The sequence below is a fragment of the Galeopterus variegatus genome, unplaced genomic scaffold (assembly GCF_000696425.1).
Source record: "Galeopterus variegatus unplaced genomic scaffold, G_variegatus-3.0.2 Scaffold622, whole genome shotgun sequence".
Classification (NCBI taxonomy): Eukaryota; Metazoa; Chordata; class Mammalia; order Dermoptera; family Cynocephalidae; genus Galeopterus; species Galeopterus variegatus.
Genome location: NW_007726733.1, coordinates 472,295 through 478,652, shown reverse-complemented (window position 1 = coordinate 478,652; position 6,358 = coordinate 472,295). Strand labels below are relative to the sequence as shown.

General features: G+C 43.0%; 1 long non-coding RNA gene across 1 annotated transcript; it reads left to right on the top strand.

Annotated features, from left to right (window-relative positions):
• Positions 1-4,541: 4,541 nt before the first annotated feature.
• On the top strand, positions 4,542-5,773 carry LOC103588866. The gene is made up of 3 exons (XR_550344.1): positions 4,542-4,624; positions 5,052-5,203; positions 5,730-5,773. It is a non-coding gene; the product is annotated as an uncharacterized LOC103588866 (long non-coding RNA).
• The last annotated feature ends 585 nt before the right edge of the window (positions 5,774-6,358 follow it).

Below are 6,358 nucleotides of genomic sequence, written 5' to 3'. Positions count from 1 at the left end.
TGGTATATGTACACAATGGAATACTACTCAGCTATAAAAACGAATGAAATACTGCCATTTGCAACAACATGGATGGACCTTGAAAGAATAATATTAAGTGAAACGAGTCAGGCAGAGAAAAAGAAATACCACATGTTTTCACTTATTGGAGGGAGCTAAAGGTGAATGAATCAATTCACACACATACATACACACACACACACACACACTCACACACACACAACAAACAAACAAACAAACAACAACAAAAAAAATGGGGGGGGGAGAGGAAGATATAACAACCACAATTATTTTTTTTTAAGTTCTTACAACAAGCAAATGGAGGGGACACACTTGGGTGGGAGGGGGGAGAGGGAGGAGGGAGGGAGGTTTCGGTGATGGGACATAATAATCAAATACATTGTATATCGACAAAATAAAAATAAAAAAAAAAAAAAAAAGAATCTTTCACCTTTATGCCAAGAAGTTTGGCAAAACACCAAAATCTGCATGCGGCATGTGTCTAGGCAGAGTTCCAGAGGTTTGTGCTATGAGAACTAAAGTTCTTATGAGGTTGACTAAAACAAAAAAACATGTCAGCAGGGTGATTCTATGTGTGATAAATATGTCCCTGACAGGATCAAGCATGCTTTCCTCGTTGTGGAGCAGAAAATCATTGTGAAAGTGTTTAAGGCACAAGGACAGAGCCAGAAAGCTAAATTTTTTTAACTGAAGGTTTTTTGAGTAATAAAAAAAAATCAAAAGGTTAAAAAAAAGACAATTCCACTGAACCAGAAGTTGAGACTGATGGCTGGTCACTTGGGGTTCCTTGTGCCTCTGAATCAACAGGCAAAGAAGGGCACTCGGGCCGGCCCGTGGCTCACTTGGGAGAGTGTGGTGCTGATAACACCAAGGCCATGGGTTCAGATCCTATATAGAGATGGCCGGTTAGCTCACTGGGTGAGCCTGGTGCTGACAATACTAAGTCAAGAGTTAAGATCCTCTTACCGGTCATCTTTTAAAAAAAAAAAAAAAAAGAAAGGCACTGGTGTGCTGCCTGGGGTGACTGATCCTGACTACCAAGGGGAAATTGAACTACACCCCATAATGGAGGTAAGGAAGAGTATTACTGGAATACAGGAGATCCCTCAGAGCTTCTCTTAGTGTTACCATGCCCTGTGCGTAAGGTCAATGGAAAACTACAACAACCAAATCCAAACAGGACTACAAATGGCCCAGACCCTTCAGGAATGAAGGTTTGGGTCATTCCATCAGGTTAAGAACACTGACCTGCTGAGGTGTTTGCTGAAGGCAAAGGCAATACAGAATGGATAGTAGAAGAAGATAGTTATAAATTCCAAATGTGACCATGTGACCAGTTACAGAAACAAGAACTTTAATTGTCATAGGTATTTCCTCCTTATTTGGTTGTATATTTGTGTGTATATTATAGTTACAAAGAAAATACCCTTGTTTTCTTCCTTCTGACTCTCTTCTCATGTAACATAACATTACTGACTTTATATTATGGTATTTAAGTATTGTTAATTTTATAGTATTTAAGTTATGGGATACCAAGGAGAAGAGTAAATATCACTCAGAGAATTAACCTCCTCTTCTGGGGAAGGGATTCATGTATTTTCGGTAGTAAACAGTATAGTTCTATCATATTACATGGAATTATGATCACCTAACTTGTTATTGTCATTATTTAAAGATTAAGTGTGATTAGAGAAGATGCATATGGATGTCAAGTTGACATGGGGTGGATTCGTGATGGTTAATTTATGTGTCAACTTGACTGGGTAGCAGAGTGCCCAAGTATTTAGTTAAACATTATTCTGGGTCTGTCTGTGAGGGTGTGTCTGGATGAGATCAACATTGAATGGTAGACTGAGTAAAGCAGATTGCCCTCCCCAGTGTGGGTGGGTCTCATCCAATCTTTTGAAAGCCTGAATAGAATAAAAGGCTAAATAAGAAAGAATTCTTTCTCTCTGTCTTTGAGCTGAAATATTGGTCTTCTCCTGCCTTCAGACTCTGTCTTGACTGGAACTTTCACCATTGGCTCTCCTGGTTCTCAGGGCTTCAGACTTAGACTGGAATTATACCATCAGCTCTCCTGGGTCAGGACTTCTCAGACCCCATAACCACAAGAGCTAATTCTTTATAATATATCTCTTCATTTTATAAGTATATATATATAATCTCACCTATTGGTTCTGTTTCTCTGGAGAACCCTGACTAATACAAGATATTTGATGATTAGCATTCACAGATATTAGAGAAAATTCAACTATAGCTGGGGGTTTGGATCTGATGACTTCTTTTAGATACTGAGATATTACAAACTTAGGCTCTAGGGGTCTCCTGTTCAACCTATGCTTTAGTGATTACAGATTCCAGAAGTGCCTCAATCCCTTAAAACTCAATGACCTATCATGATCCCCCCATTATACTGAATGGTAAAATTCTTTCAGCCAAGCACAAATAATGAGCCAAGCTCAGCAGAGCGTACAGATCCCCCCCTCCTTTGGGGGACATTCCAACAAAAGTACAAGGCTTTAAAATTACATATCTTCTTTTTTCCTTTCTTTTTTTGGGGGGAGGGGAGCTTAAAACAACATAAACCAACACCCCGTACAGATCCCCCCCTCCTTTGGGGGACATTCCAACAAAAGTACAAGGCTTTAAAATTACACATCTTCTTTTTTCCTTTCTTTTTTTGGGGGGAGGGGAGCTTAAAACAACATAAACCAACACCTTTCTCTCTCCAACATTTCCCCGCTCCATGCATTGACCCAAATCCAGAACCACAACCACCACCACCACCCTATGGCTTTATTCCCGGTACCATTCCTGGTTTCACCTCCTTCCCTGAAGTTCACACTGGTTGGACTAGTCTGGAGAATTAGCCTGGAGCAGCCAAGTTTTTCTTCCTGACACAGATGCCAATGCAATCATCCACTCAGAAACACCTTTGTGCCTGGAGGGTGTAAGAGACTGTAACAATACCCTGGGTGCTCCAGTCTTGGGTTCCACTAGCTGCAGAAATGAAGTCTATTCTGATCATCTCCCTCTTCAGCTGTTTCTTTGCAGCTTACGAGGCCAAGGTCTTCACCAAGTGTGAGCTGGCCCACCAGCTGAAGGCCCAGGGAATAGATGGCTACCATGGTTACAGCCTGGCAAACTGTGAGTATGAACGCCTCATCCGTCCTTTCTGTCTCTACCCAAAGACACACCCTTCCTCAACCTAGAAACCTCTCCCCTTTCACTTCATGATTTCCTTTCCTGCCAAGGTTCTCTGCTAATTCAGAGCTGCTCCCACTGCCCTGACTCCTCTCCTTTCTCTGGCCCGTCTGCCCTGTAATTCCTAACTGGCTCTCCTCTCACTCTCCACCAGGGATTATCTCATCTATAATAGATTTTCTTCTGCTTCTCTTCAAAATTACCTTCCCGTCCGTGGCCTGGAATATTTCCTAACTAACTACACACCTAACTAATTCCTTTTCTGCTGCCATCGCCTTTGCCTTCACCTGCATCATTTTTAGTCCAGGTCCTTGGAGCACAATGGGTGCTGCTTCTCACCTTCTCCCCTAACCTTTTGTCTGACAAAAAAATAACCCACATCTGCTAAATTTGTCTTAAGGGTAGTTCTACTAGTGTCACAAGAGAGTTAAATGGGGATTGTGAGAATGAAGGTGAGGTGCTGACAAAGTGCAAGAAAATTGAGGATCTCAATCATCCGTCTCACTGGTGAGAAGACATGAAACTATTTCAATTTCTCTTGAATATCCTTCTTCATTTTTCTCCATGCCAAACCTAGTCTTTATTGTCAACCCCAAGGATGGTTTTTCTTTCTTCCTTCCTAGGATTCTCCTCCACCACCTCCCCACCTTTACTCTTGCATGTACCTTGGGATATAGAGCAAAAGTGAATGTACTCAGCGAGTGGATATTTGGCTGAAGGATGAGGCTGGAAAGGGAGACTGGGAAACAGACTGTGATTGATTGATGATTGATTGATTGCTGAGCATTCCAAATGTGTTTATTCAATAAATTGTTATTGTGTACTTACCATGGGCTAGTTATTCCTTAGGGCTGGGAGTAAATAATGATTATAAATGAGCTCTGACATTGAGAATCTCATAGTTTTTCATCTGTGTTAAACATGGAGTTTCATTTCTGGTAGCACTAGTACAGCACAACTTATGTCTCCTCTTCCCCAGGGCTTACTGAGTGACCTCTCATCATGAAGCACTTTGCCTTTTCTATCCATACCTTCTGCTCTCTCTGACACAGGGGTCTGCTTGGCTCAGTATGAGAGTAACTTCAACACCCAGGCCTTTAATGGAAAAAAATGGAAATGGCAGTAATTACTATGGGATCTTCCAGCTAAACAGCATGTGGTGCAAAGACAACAAGCATTCCTCAGAAAATGCCTGCAACGTGATGTGCAGCAGTAAGGACTGTAACCTCTCCAAGGGCTGGGTGAAGTGAGGGCAGGCAAAATAGATGCAAAACTGAATGCACTTCTCACTAACACCTGACACTGAGCCTGTACTGGGAACCTGAAAAGGGGAAATAAAATGACCCTAAACAGTCTTCACACTAAAACAGGATTCTACAGAGATCCTCCTGCCAAAAGGGTAAAGAAAAACACACTGGCACTTGATTAAGTCCCCTGATTCCCAACCACCATTTTATCTTCTCATTCATGGGTCCCCACACCTCTAGACATGTTTCCTGTTTCTGGTACACACACCACTGCAGCACCATTCCACATACCCACACACATCACTCTGGACACCAAGTAGTTTCCTGAAAACAAAGGCTTTTCATAGTCCATCAGATCCTGGATGCTTTCAGTAAAGACCAGTCCTCAGAACAGATGCTAAGCACAGGCAAGAAAACCCAAGAAAAATGGAAGGCAAACCCAGAAAGGCACTACAGATATAAAGGATTTCCAAATTTCAGGGCTCAGTTTCCTCTGGGAATTCCCCTTAAAAATGATCAATTATTAAAAACAGAAAAAGGGATTTTTTTCCCTCCCCACTCATCCACTTTTCCTTTCAGAATTTATGGATGATAACATTGATGATGACGTTCTCTGTGCCAAGAGAGTTGTGAAAGATCCTAATGGGATGTCTGCCTGGTAAGGGGAACATGAAGGGCAGAGACCAGCCACTCTGCCAGAGATGGATCAAGACAGAATCTGGGCTACTGATGTAAGTAGCATCTGTGCTGGTGGGTTTGCCCTGGGCTTTGGAAGTGGGTTGAGACTGTTCTCCTGAAGTGAAAATGAGGCAGAATACCATTGTGCCACATCCATCCCAGGCCTTACTGCAGCACGACAGAATCTGGGCTACTGATGTAAGTAGCATCTGTGCTGGTGGGTTTGCCCTGGGCTTTGGGAGTGGGTTGAGACTGTTCTCCTGAAGTGAAAATGAGGCAGAATACCATTGTGCCACATCCATCCCAGGCCTTACTGCAGCACCCACTCATGCAGGTCCCAGACAGGCAAGCCCGGGCCGGCCCGTGGCTCACTCGGGAGAGTGCAGTGCTGATAACACCAAGGCCCCCGGTTCGGATCCCATATAGGGATGGCCGGTTGCTCACTGGCTGAGCGTGGTGCTGACAGGCAAGCCCTCCCCATCCAGAACTCTCCCACAGCCTAAACTGACTCCAGCAGCTGACCCTCTTACAGACCCTTACCCCAGCCTCTGATCTATGCTTTATTTCTCTATCCTTAAGGTGGCCTGGGTAAAACACTGCAAAGATAAGGATTTGTCCAAATACCTGGCCAGCTTAAGCTGTGAGACTGTCTTTGAACATGGCTCTTCGAGAAGGTGGCTCAGAAGACAGGACAATTCCTCAAGGTTCTTGAAGCTCAGAATCTTCCCTATCTCTGCCTCCAAAATAAAAATTACCGAAGTTCACCTGTCTCAAGTAGCATGTTTAAGGGTTGGGTCATGATGGAGATTTGCTGCATGATATAAACAGCTGGAAATTCTGTTCTCTCCAAGCCCACCACTAACGTTTCCCATATTGCCTCTGGAAAGATGCTTAAGGAAAATCCTTTCCTGAGAACTTCTTGAGGGTTATCCAGTCTAGGCCAAAATGGACAATTGAATATGCCAGCTGTCATGATGCCAGCTCTTATGAAATGCATTTAGTGGAGGTGGCTAACCTTATTCTCCCTCACCAGGAAGGAGAGTTTAAGATGAAACAGAAGAAAATTGCAGGAGATATTTAATTTAGAGATGGGGAAAGATTGGCAGAATATCAGGATGATTATGTGGGCTGAGGTAAATGACTATGCTGCAGTAAGAGAGTCTCCAAAATATGGTGGTAGGCATTTATTTGTCTCTCACTAAAGAGTC